Raw genomic sequence first — 13,591 nt, forward strand, 5'->3', positions numbered from 1 at the left:
ATATATATATATATATATATATATAACGACAATTATATCAATAATAATAATTCAAAATTCCAGAATTCTTTGAAAATTAAGCTATATTAATTCAGACACTTATTATTTTATAGTTAATTATTTAAAGAAATATATAAAGGTACATAGACATAAAGTTGTAATTAATTTTATGATTTATGATCTATCGAGTTATTGATCGAAAAAAAAAACTCTTTTCTTTACTTCTATACAATTTTGTGTATATTTGTATATCTGGCTATCTTTCCAATTAAATATTGAAAGAAACTCGTTTATCAATCTGCATATGTATTTTTTAAATTAACAATTAGCTCAGTTTATTGAAAGAGGAAATAAATGTATTCAAAAAATAAAAAAAGCAAAATTTATATTTTTTCGTACATCATGACTTTATAATTACTATTTATTGCAACTTCCTTATCCCAGATTTGGATTTCGTTAAGCATTCAAAAACTCGCTTTGAGCTCACCTCGCCCTTCGCCGTGTCATCTCAAATCAGAATATTATCTTGTGTCGCGTCTTTGTGACGCTCAAGTTCTTGTTCTTATGTTACCTGTCAATATTCTTTCTTCTTATCTGTCTTTAGTTTTGTATCTATATCTTTCTCTAGCCTCCCTCATTCCCCGAAATTTTTTTGGATATCGTGCTCTTTTTAGTCGTTGCGTTTCCTGCCCGCTTCTTTACGGTTGATTGTAATATCTATCTGGCAAGATTCAGAAATAAATGTTTTGTGTCTTGAATTTATTAATCCTTTGGCCTTAGAAGGGACACCAGCGTCCATTTTATATATATATTTCTTCTGATAGTCTAATTACAAGTAAAAATAGATGTTAGTATTTTTTAATTATAAGAAATAGTCTGAAAGTTACGAAAAAAAAATCTGTGAGTTTCTTAGAATTATGTTTATTCTAAAATATAAAATCCAAAAAACGAAGTTTGAGAAAAAAATTTCAATCACACTAAAAATTTATCAATAATTGATTTTGCAAATTAGAGAAATTTCAATGATGAATAACTGTTCCTCTTAGATCTAAATAACTTCAAATAAGTGCAAATTTGAAAAATGTTTTCTTCGAAGTGAGCCATGTTGGGAAGATTTTTTCGTTAACACAGAAAAAGACCTAGGTTTTTTATGCTGTATTTCATAGCCATAAATTGTTAAAATGTTAAATATAATACTTGTCAGTTGTTTTGATCAAAATTAATAAAAAGTAATGAAACAAGTATGAAAAATATGTTTCATGAAAATTATGCATCGATGGGTTTAACCAAATGATGAGGCAACATTAAACAAATTTATGTTATTGCAAACTAATTACTTTTAATTTTTTTAATGACTAAAGTAGAAAAAATTTATGGCTATTTTCTCCTTTTTTCTAAAAGTGAAAAAAAACTGATCACTCCATATCGAATGGGTACTATATCGCGGAAGGAATGCTTTATGTGAAATTCTATTTCACCTTCATAAATATTTTAAAATTTAAAGTATCGAAAAAAAAATTAATTCAGATAAACCAAAAGTAAAACATAAAGTTCGAAATGCAGAAAAAAGAAGACTTTTTTTTTCAAAATATCAAAATGTAAACAAATTATGACAGAATTACGCAACTAGGCAATAATCTTGCCATAACTTGATAATATTTTAATATTTTTTTGAAGCGAAAATTAGCATTTAAAGCATCTTGCTTATTACTGGTTTACCTGAACTTACATTTTTCTGTAATTTTAATTTTCAATTACAAATGCTACAGAATCTGCCAAGAAATTTTCCTCCCGCTGTATAGAATCCTCAAACTAATTTTCTTCTCCTTGTGATATTTAGTTTTATTGCTCTCTTTATCGATGAAAATAAATCTATAACAGCATTATACCTTTATTTATAATAATCTTATTTCGATTATACATATATCTATCTAAGTATACATATATANTATATATATATGATAAAATAAGTAAAAAATACAGAGAAAACATGGAAAAGAATATATTTTATAAGAAAAGAAAAAGTAAATAAATTAATTAAACGAAAAAAAAATTAAAAAATTAAAAAGCTGGACAACATAATAAGGAAAAGATATAATCTAATCTCGCCATCAGCTCACACGATTATGTCCGCAAAAAAAAAGAGGGCTTTCTAAATTCTTTCATTGGCTAAAAATCTTCTAATATTTAATAAGGAAATTTCAAAATAATTTTTTTTCATTAATTGTTAATATTTTCACTAAAATTATAAATTTTAAAATTTTACAATTAAAATTCAATCTTATCAGTTATAAACTTTGTGTTATCCAGTATAATATTACTGCCTTGCGCACATAAAGCCCAATCCAAGGAGGAACTTGTAAAGCAAATTTTAAATTACTAAAAAAAAAAAATCAAAGTTATCATTGATATTTAACTTTTCTCAAAACTCTCTCATGACATGATAGAATGCCAATCCATAGTATAGATTGTAAAATGTAAAAAAGTCTTTTTGGTTTTCAATTTAGTTCATGCAGTTAAAAATTGTAGTGCTAAATCATATTTAAAATAAATAACAGCGAAATTTTTAAGATTTATTTTTCTTAAAAGGAGTTTTTGTGTCCGCATAGCCAACTTTCCTTTCGTAAAAAAAGTTACAAGTAATTATTGATATTTAATGCTTTCTCATAACTCTCCAACAGCATGCTAGAATATAGTACTGACTGAAAAAAAATCTATAGCGTGAAGTTCTTCAGGCTTTTCAACTCTTTGCTACAGTTCATGTTACGATTCTCTAATTTTTTATGCTTTGCTGATTCACTTCATAAGAAACGCCGATTGAGTGAATGTGGATTTGGATAAAAAAGGAAGGGATTTTGCTTGGAATGAATTGTCACGTCGTCGGAAAAACTCTAAAGGTGCCTACTACACAATGTAACCCAACGAATAATCGAGAGTCCTCAGGATTAAATCTACTCGACTGAACTAATCTTATGTTTGAAGGAGAAGAAATCAAAAGGTAAAAGAGTGTACAAAAGATAACATTTTTCACAAACACAATTCTACAATGTGACAGATTGCTTGAGCATTATACTTGTGGGAAAGGTTTCTTAAAAAAATTTTTTTAAAGTGTAAGGTTCAGAGCTTTTTTTTAAATTTTTTTTATTTAATTTAATTGTTTAACGTAACAATAAGTTATGTAAATCTATGTTGATGGCATCCATTTGCCTTTTTACGTTTTGAAATGGCATTTCAATAATTATATTTATAGAAATAAAGAAGAATAAAACATAAATATAGAAATAAATAAGAATAAAACACTGCAAAAAAATAACTCAAATTTCACGAAACTTTCTCCGTTTTTAAACGATATCGTTTCCTGGTATATGTTCCGAGCGAGCATTTCGTCAAAGTGACGAAATAACAATCGTCTTCTCTTCGAGGAAATCAATTTCGTTAATAGTGAAGAAATATTTCGTCCTTCCATTTGTTTCCAAAAAAATTAAACTCGCAATGCTTAATGTATCTAACTTTTCTAATACTCGCTTTATCGTATGCACCTTATAGCTGGATCAATGTTGCCTTAACATAAGAAATATAAAACAAATAGAAAAAGGCGAGGGCTTAGAGGTGATCCTAAATTTGATTCGATCTGAAATCAAATTTTTAAGAACTCTAATCTCTTTTCTAAGCTGTTTTCTTAATTTGTTTCATATGAATGTATAATAACTGCGATTTCAATGTTATGGATTCTACTACTAACTGACTGAGAAATAAATCTGATGTTTAAAATGTCAATCACTAAAACAGAGAAATTTTTAGAACAACAAAACTATTTTTTTTTCATTTCATTATTATTATTTTGATTCATCAAAGATGCTTCCTTAATGCGTTTCTAAAATAATCATTTGAACTTATTATTTCAATGCTATGGATGATATGCTATTTAAACAGTTTGAGATCTAAATTTGGTGCTAAAAATATTGAGCGCAAAAGCAGAAAAAAATTTTTAAAGCAAGAAAAAAATAACGATTATGCTTTATTTTTATTTTTGTTATTTGGATTCATCATAGATATTTTCTTAATGCATTTTCAAACCAATCATTTGAATTTATTGTGATTCCGGTTTCAATATTATGAATGCCAAGTGCCAAGCTATGTCAATATAATGAATGTCAAGCAATTTAAACTGCTACACCAAGCTGATGTTATAAATGATAAGTAAAACAACGCAGAAACATATTTTTAAAGCAGCATAACTGTTTTCTTTTCATTTTGTTATTGTTATTTGAATTCACCATCGATATTTTCTTAATGCGTTTCTCAAATTATCATTTGAATTTATCATAGTTTCGATTTCATTATTATAGATGCTAAGCCATTTAAACTGTTTGGGATATATATATTTGGTGCTAAAAATATTAAGTACAAAAGTAGAAACAAATTTTTAAGGCAAGAAGAAAAATGACGGTTTTGTTTTCGTTTTATTATTGTTATCTGAACTCATCATCGCTGTTTTCTTGATGGTTTGCAAAATAATCATTTGAATTTATCATGACTGCGATTTCAATATTACGAATGCCAAGCAATTTAAACTGCTATATCAAGCTGGTGTTATAAATGATAAGTAAAACAACGCAGAAACATCTTTTAAAGCAACAGAACTGTTTCGTTTTATTCTTGTTATTTGGATTCATCATCGATGTTTTCTTAATGTCTTTCTAAAATAATCATTTCAATTTATTATAACTCCGATTTCAATGTTATGCATGCGAAGTTTTTCAAACTGGAATATAAATATAGTGTTAAAAAAAGTTTTTTTGAAAAGGCAGAAGCATATTTTTAAAGCAACAAAACTGTTATCTCGTTATTGTTATTTGAATTTATCATCGATATTTTCTTTGCTTCTAAAGTTATCATTTGAATTTATCACAACTCCGATTTATATATGATAAATGCCAAGCAATTTGAACTGCAATTTTAAATCTGATGATGAAAAAGCGAGATTAAAAAAAAAGTCAGGGACAAATTTTTAAAGCAACAAACTGTTGTGGCTTTATTTTATTATTGTTATGTGGATTCATCATCGATGTCTATTGAATTTCCACATAAAACTCCAACGCAATTCCGTCCTCCTATGAATACTTTAGCACTCCTTCCAACTCTAAAGGAAAAGTAAAGCGCTGCTTTTTTTTCTTTGCAATACTTATATAAGACCACAAAACAGTGGTCGAAATTCCCGGATACCTGTGGGCCCCGAGATTGAGGCACGAACCATATCTACCAGGAAGGGATTTAAAGCACCTCTAAATTATGTAAAGCCTCAAAAATATACGAGCATAGCTTCACCAACTCAGATTTGATCATCAGCTTTGGACAAACGGAGTGGGTTGGAGTATCTTTGCTATTCTCTTTTATAGGTCTTTTTGCTGGATTCATTTGTTTCTCTGGTAGATAGGCAGACGTGATGCATGATCCTGGTAGCTGCTTTTGAAGCCGCCATCAGTTCTGGAGTACGTTCTGAGTGTTTCCTGTTTTATTTATTCCACCTGAAGATTTTGGGAGGATGATCATTGGAGGAGAAAGGGAATTTGTATTGCGGTTGTTCGTGTTCGATAATTTTTGAGTAGTCAGTTTTTTCCCGGCAGTTTTGGTTTCGTTTAACTTTTTTTAATATCCTTCACAAATTGTGGAAAAATGCGGGACATGCAGAATAACGCATAAATTACATTGTCCGCATTATCACCGCATGTCTACACACTTTTTATTTATCAGAAAATTATCTACCATTAGCAGATAAGCATGTGTTTGCGGTTTTTTCGCATAAAATTTCACTCCTTTTTCTATTTTAAGAATTATTTTAGCAACTTATTTAACAAACTTTCAAACAGATTTTTTTATTGGAAACAAAGACAAAATTTACTGGAATTTTAAGTTTCGGGACTAGTTTTACTTCTATTTAACAAATTTTAATAATCACTGTGATATTAACTACAGAATTAAGGTAACTACGTCAAAATATTTTATGCAATAATTGAAAATTGTAATTAAAACAAGGAAGGAAATAGAATTATTATTTTAGTTGATATATTTTTTTAGTTGATTTATAGGTCATTTATAATCTGTTCACTTAAAATTAAAGCTTACTGCATACTTTTTACTTAATTTTAAAAATATCTTCTCTTAATTAAGAGGGTCCTAGTAAAAATATATTTAGAAACCTATGAAACTATATTCCGTTGTCAACGACGAACTAAGTGTTGCTAATTTAATAATGATGGTTCCGCTTGTTCAAATTAAACTTATTTAACTTAAGACAGCAAAACTTGGCATTAATAAATTATAATTCAGCGTTAGGGTGTAACTGACCCCCCCCCCATAAGAAAAGACATTCAAATTTGTAATTTAATATTTCAAGCTACTGTATATTACTACGAAGAATGCATATTGTATTAAAAATAATTTTGTCTAGTGTAAAATATTTCATTTTCTGACAATTTTTACATTTTGCTTTACTTTCAATTTAAATCACAAATCTGTCAAACTTTTGGTGGAAATTGTTAGCAGAGATTTTAATAAGTACTTTTCATTCTCAAATAGATTCAACAAATGTCTTATGCAATATAAAAAATAAAATTGTTAAAATAACTTCTACCTGTACTCTTGACTTGAAAGAATGTACTGATTCAGCTATTGTTTACCTTATATGAATTATTATATATATGAGAGCAAATAACAGAAGGAAAAAACAAATTCCATGGAAAAAAAAAGAATGGTCAAATCTTTCAAAATATAGTGAAATTTACCTCATCTTTGCTTCTATGGAAACACCAGAAAGCACGGTAATTCTTACCGAAGATGACTGAGTAAATTAAATATAAAATATGGTTACATAATATGTGATAAAGCTGGGTAAATGTGGAAAAATTTGCTAATTTTATTAGACCTTAGAGCATGGCATTAAAATCTTTCATTCGGTTAAATATGCGCTTCAGCTTTCGTTTTCTTACAAATTGTGCGGTACTATAATAGGAACTAAAAATATGCAAATCAGAATTTCAGGCAAACCGTTACCATTTGAACAAAGAAACTATTGAATTAATCGTTTAAATATCGTATATTTTGATATTTTTGCGTATATTTTTGATATTTTTTGTATTTTTTGGTTCTATTAACCAAAGTTATGGGGATTTTTTTCCTTCGCGACCAGGAACGTCATTATCGTGCAGTAAAATAATGTGATCAAAATTTTTTTCTCAATGTGAATTCTATAAACATGAAATAATATTGCGATTTCTAAGTTGAGGGTGGGAAAAAAATATAATAAATCGAACTAACTTTCTGTACTTAGTTTCAGTTTTAAATTGTGAATGCTTCAAAATAATAAAAATATTTTGAAGGCAAGTGAAATATATATCTTCTTGAAAAAAAGAACGAAACATAAGATGAGAATGTATCAGTGAACATTAAAAGGTGTTTTTAGCGTTTGGTTATTTTATAACTTTTTTTAAAGTATTTATACAGCATAAGTATACCCTATGGAACTTGAGAAAGACTAAATTCTAGATTTTTTCAATCAATCCATACAAAAAATACGAAATAGAAATATTCAGTTAAAGGAAAGCACACAAAAGAAAAATTCTATAATAAAATGAAATTCGAACTTGAGAAGCTTTTGCTGTAAATGTAAATAACAGTAAACATTTAAATTTATACAACAGCGCTCCAACAATATCATTTGGCATAGTCCAATATCAGAAATGAAATGTCATGGGACAGTACGTTGGCGAAGGTCTTTTTTCACAGCGTTGAAAAGAGTGGCAAAAAATACATTAAAAAAATCATCACAAGACACTGTATGTCCTGCGAGCAAATAAGAAAGGCGTATTTATTCAAGCCCCTGGGCCTAATAGGTAAAGTTAATGTGGTTTCGATCATACCAATTTCAAGCACATTTACCGCGTTCTAAAAAAAGAGGGGTCTGGGAAGAATGGAAGGGACAAGGAGTAGGGGGAATCTGAAATTGGGTTGACTTTCTAGCAATTCAATCTAATTCTGTTTTCTTACTTAGTTTTTTTACTTGTCCCTTTTTCTCTGTTTGTGTTTTGTTACGTGGTAGGAAATAGCCAAAAAATTAGATTTCGGCTTCGTTGGCTGCGACTGCACACCACTGAGATTTGTATTGTAATCTAGAATTCACGAACTTGGGTGCCAACTAAATGTGATGTAGTTAAGCGTGTAAAAAAAAGAAGTTTCCTAAGTTTTCTTCTCTCTCTCTATTCAATTCCCGTTTATTTTCTTTCATCAAGTTCTCTTAAGTTGGTTTGGAGAAACTTGGAATCGAAAACTGTTTTTCCACTCTGTTGGGTTAGATTTGAAAAAGAGATAGAGTTCTTTTAAAATGAGTGCAAGAAAAGTTGCGAATTTATTTGGGCCGTAGATAAAAGTTCCGATTAAGCCAATTTATTTTTACGTTTGTGTTTAAATGATGTTGTTTTCCGCCTTATTTAACCGTATCTTTAAACTATGCCAAGCTCATGCTGTAATTGTTCAAGTATAAATTGAAAATTCTAGAGTGAAGTTGGATTGTTGATTTACTGTAGTAAATAAAGTAGGATTATTTGAGGAAGTAAGTTTCTTTTATTGATTTTTTCCTGAAGGATGTTGTGTACAATGATATATATAATTAAAATAAAACTGCAATGTAACATATTCGATAAAAATATAAGTTTGCATTTTTAATTATTTTGTCCAACGTAATCCATAAGATGAAATAGCAAGTAAGTTTCGAGGAATCGGGAACCAAAACTAATAGAAGAGGCGAATAAAATTGAATATTGTTTATGTTTCTTTATTACAAACAGGTAATTAAATTTTAAGAAAAACTGGGCATAAAATAGAGACTTAAAATCTATAGACAGATTAAAAATAAATGAAGACTGATTTCTTAGCATTCCTTAAAGGAAAAGAAAAAGAGGAAAAAGGGAAAAAATAAGAAAAAAAAATCGTATACCAAAAAATAAATAAGAAATTATGCATTGAAAGAAAAACAAGAGAAAATAAGTTGTAAACAAAAGTAAAAATCGCTTTATTTTCTGTGCTTCATTTTGCGTTCCGAAAAAATATATAAACAAATTATACGATGAACTAGGTTTTTTTCTTATCTATAAAATTTAAGAAAATGAATCAAATCGTGGTTAGGAATTTTTTTCTTCCTTTTTTGGCAATTCAGATTTTGGATATATTTGAAATTTCATTGAAAGAATATTATGATTAATAACGTTGATTTTATAATGATTGATTTATAAAGAATATTTGCATTTTGCCTAATGAGTGTTTAATATTTGAAGATTAAGCAATCTTGAAACAATACTTATTGTCAAAATTTGTGCCAGCACATTTTTAAAATACGTAATTATGAATGGAAAAATGGAAAACTTGGGTCGAATCAATAGAATAGTTAAGAAAATAAAATTTAAAAATTTTACTTCTTGGAAGCCTTATTTCTCATTTTTCGCTAAAATTTGGTCAGTGACCGATAAAAAGTATTTCAGTACCTGACCGTAAAAATAAAATTATGTTAAATACATGTCTGTCCAGAATTTTTTTTCTCGTAAAATATATAGCCACTGACCGTTACTTAATATTATGCTCGTGTTCGTTAAATTTATATTCAGTATAAGCCTTGACTCTGTCTATCAAAGCAAGTGAGACATTGTATCCAATATGTTTTTATTATGCTGAATTGAATAAAGCTATGCACGAGACAATCGAGTCCAAATGGTGTAACGGATTTCATATATTAAAATTACTATTTTTGACTTTGACTTATGTGCAGTGTAAAAAGAAAAATGGAGAACACGGAATAGCTTCTAATCTAATGGTCGGATCTTCACGTTCTAGGACTCAATTCAAATGGCTCGAGGAAGTGATTTCAAATATGCTATTTAATTAAGCTAAACTTGGTGGCGCGACAGCTCATAGAGGGCCAAGGCCTACTGTACCCGTCTTAGTTTTCTTGACATTGGGCTCTGGGATGTAGGAGTAGATTTTTCGGTTGGTTGGTCAGCTGAACGCCGAACCCCCAGTGTTTAATTCCCAACCATGCTTGGTACTTGGTACTAATTTTTATCGACCCACTGAAGGATGAAAAGCTTAGTCAGCCTAGCCCGGTTCGAGGATCGAATCCACGGCTTGTGGCAATGCTAATTAATTAACGCAGACAATATTTTAAGTTACGGAATCAGACACGAAAACGTACTTTCACTGAATAAACGATTCGCTGGATTCGGAATTTTTTCGACGGATTCAGATTATCTGACTCCCAATATATAGCCGCAATGTGGGAAATCTGGACCCATTAGTTCAGGCTCCTTACTCCAAGAGACTCAAGTTTCAGGCTCCTCACTGCTATAATTTATAATATGCAGTCGTTAATTTTACTTTTGAAACATTAGTTAAAAACATTAGTCCTTTTGATTCGTGTTTGGTATCCTTGAATTAAACAAAAATATATAAGGTATAATAACTCACCTGAGTGTAAGTGCAAGTACAAAATTATGCTTATTGTGCTTAAAACGCTTATAATTTCTAAAATCTGATCAAAAATTTGATCACTTCGAAATTGATCTAGTTTAATTCTGCGGGATTAATTAGATCAGAAAAAACACATTACATGTCAGATTGTCCCTAGTAACGTAAAGTACATAAGTACATGCCAAAAAAATTACTTTTTACACAAATTCTTTTTTAAAGCTTTTAAACTATTCATTTGACTGATTCGTGTTTCCGCACTTGTTTAGATAGCTATGTCAGATGCATAAATAGGAACAAGTGCAAAATTGTACTGTTTTATTTATAAAGCCTTTACAACTTATCTATTAATTCAATCATCTATGACTGGCCTCAGTCAATTAATCGAATAAAATACATCAGAAACATTACCTCATTTGTCAATATAAATTATAAACAATTTTCTCCTGATAACATTCCTTTTTCCATCTAGAGAAAAGGGGCTAAGCGTACAGGGGTGAGTTGGGGTAGTTTTCAACCATTGTTTAAAATGACATAACAAAGTTTTTTGTGAACAGAAATCTTGGGTTTTAATTTTATCGAAAAAGCATTTTTTTTTTTAATTACTGGACTAATATGGAGCATGGACTTAGTATTTAAGTCACTATATTGTTTTAAATAATACTACTTGCAATACTTTCCATTATGTTTTTCAACTCTGAACTAGTTGGTAAAAAATTATTCTACCAACTATTTCATGATCAAAATTTTTAGTATTGCAAACTGTTACTAAAATTTACAGTACTTACTAGAAGTTAAAAGTACAGTTTCTTACTAGATTTCAAATTTTTTTATATAATAGCATAACGGGTTTAAATTTCTGGTATGGTTTTAAATTACCAGCAAGTTTATTTTTCTTCTCGTATCATTTCTATTGATTCCAGTATAATTTTGGCACTCATGTTATGGGCATTTTCAAATGGCGGCACGATATCTAACAGCCAAACTCTTTCCGGTAGATGCTGAACGTGAAGATCGTTTTTCGAAAGAGAGAAAAAAATACTGGTAAAGCAACTGCGAAGTATGGTAATGATATTTCTGGTTAAAAGAAAAAATAATAATAATTCAGTTAATAAAACAAAAATATACGGTATTTTATCCATTCATTTGGTAATTTTTCCTTACCTATGGTAACGGTTTACCGAGTTTCTGGTTGTCAAAATTGCTCTTATTGCCACACATTTAGTAAAAAGTACAAAGATGAACTTACGGAATAAATTGTTTTTATGCCACTCTCTACTGTATCATGATAAAATTACCAAATTTTCCCACAATTATCAAATTTTATTCCATATTATAAAATCGTATTTTATTGTTAATTTTACCAAATGAATTAGCAAAGTGCTTCGTTTAAAATTGCCGAATTTTTTGATGTTCCCATAGAAACATGGTAAATTTCACCATATTCAGTTAGATTTGACTATTTCTTTTCTCTGTGAAGGAAGGTATTTTTACGTTTGGTAGACATATTTTTCGAAGAAGGAACTGGCCGTTAAATATATAGTTCAACTATATTAAATTTGATAAAATTCGTTACAATTACGAGAAGCTGATTTTTTACCATAAAAATATTATCTGGTTACATAAATTAACTATCAATTCAATTAATTTTGAAGTTCGTTGCAATTAGAGTCTTACAGAGAGGAAATTACGAACTCCGAGTGCAAAAATTAATCAGTAGATTTCATGCGAAGTTTATTTTTTGTCATTTAAAATTACATAGTTGAAAATGATATGAAAACTTGTGTACCTTAGATTTACAAAATTTTTGGACCATTCTTAAAATAAACAAAATATGAATAAATAAATAAATAAAAAGTCTTAAAAAATTACAAATTGGATTAAATTATCTTTATATAAAGATCATACATGTACGAATAGTTTCAAACTCTATAATTGTGAGTAAAGAAGAAAAAACAAATTTTCTTTTTGATTCGCTCAAATAGTTTTTTTCTAGAGGTTCTTCATCCTTTCAGTATTCCTTAAAAATGCTTTGCTAGTAATACTTTTTTAAAGGGATTTCTTAAATGTAAAATCAAATTGGCTTATACACTTAAGATAATTCTAAAATATGGCAATACAAGTTTTGTAGTCTCATTATTAAATAAATATTTAGTTCATAAATGGAATCTTCCAATCGAAATTTTTATTCCATATTTTAATGACCCATATCTTTAGATAAAATTTCTTAGTGATTTCCTCTTTATGACGATAAAACTAAATTTTCTAACATAGATCTTTTGTTAGACGTGTTAATTTTTAAAAAAATTCAGGTATTGGAACTGAATTAAAAACTTGTTTCGTTAAGTTGCTGATTGGAAATGATTCTGAGAAAGTTTTATTGTATTTCTAATAATTTTGGAGTTAGTTCCTTTATTTATGCTTGTATCAATAATGTTGATTCATTTTTTTGGTCAATTATTTTTATGTATGATGTTCTACAAGTTCATTGTATATTGCTCAACAAGTTGATCTACAAGACACCGCTGCTGGTAGCGGAATCGAAAACGGGACCAAATGAATTGACCACACAGTCAGCAACCAATGAATTGACCATTGCTGAAAATGAATGACAAAATTTTCATTTTCATGATGATGAAATAAAATGAAACCAATGAAAATGAATTGACCACACTGTATTGTGACATTGGCAAAAGTGAACTACAGTATTCACAGCATTTTGCGAAATCTACATAAGTTTGATGTAATGTCCAAATTTTGTTTTAAATTTTACAATAAGCCTGCCATAATAATGTTCAAAACAGCACAAGTTTTACATCAGTTCATGTAATGCTTAAAACAGCAACTCTATTGTTAACTTCACAACAGTCTGCTGAAATATTGCAAAACAGCAACTTTGCTGTAAATTTAATACCAACTGCTAGTAGTCACAGGGCTAGCAACTTTTGGCATAAAATGCTTTTTTTTTCTCTTTTTTTTGCAGGGACGAGATTGTTGTATTTTGCATTTAACTTCTCAAAATTAAATGTTTTCTTTTAAAAAGAATTTGCAATTTTTTTAAATAATTGACTTGAGTTTC

The sequence above is a fragment of the Parasteatoda tepidariorum genome, chromosome 7 (assembly GCF_043381705.1).
Source record: "Parasteatoda tepidariorum isolate YZ-2023 chromosome 7, CAS_Ptep_4.0, whole genome shotgun sequence".
NCBI lineage: Eukaryota > Metazoa > Arthropoda > Arachnida > Araneae > Theridiidae > Parasteatoda > Parasteatoda tepidariorum.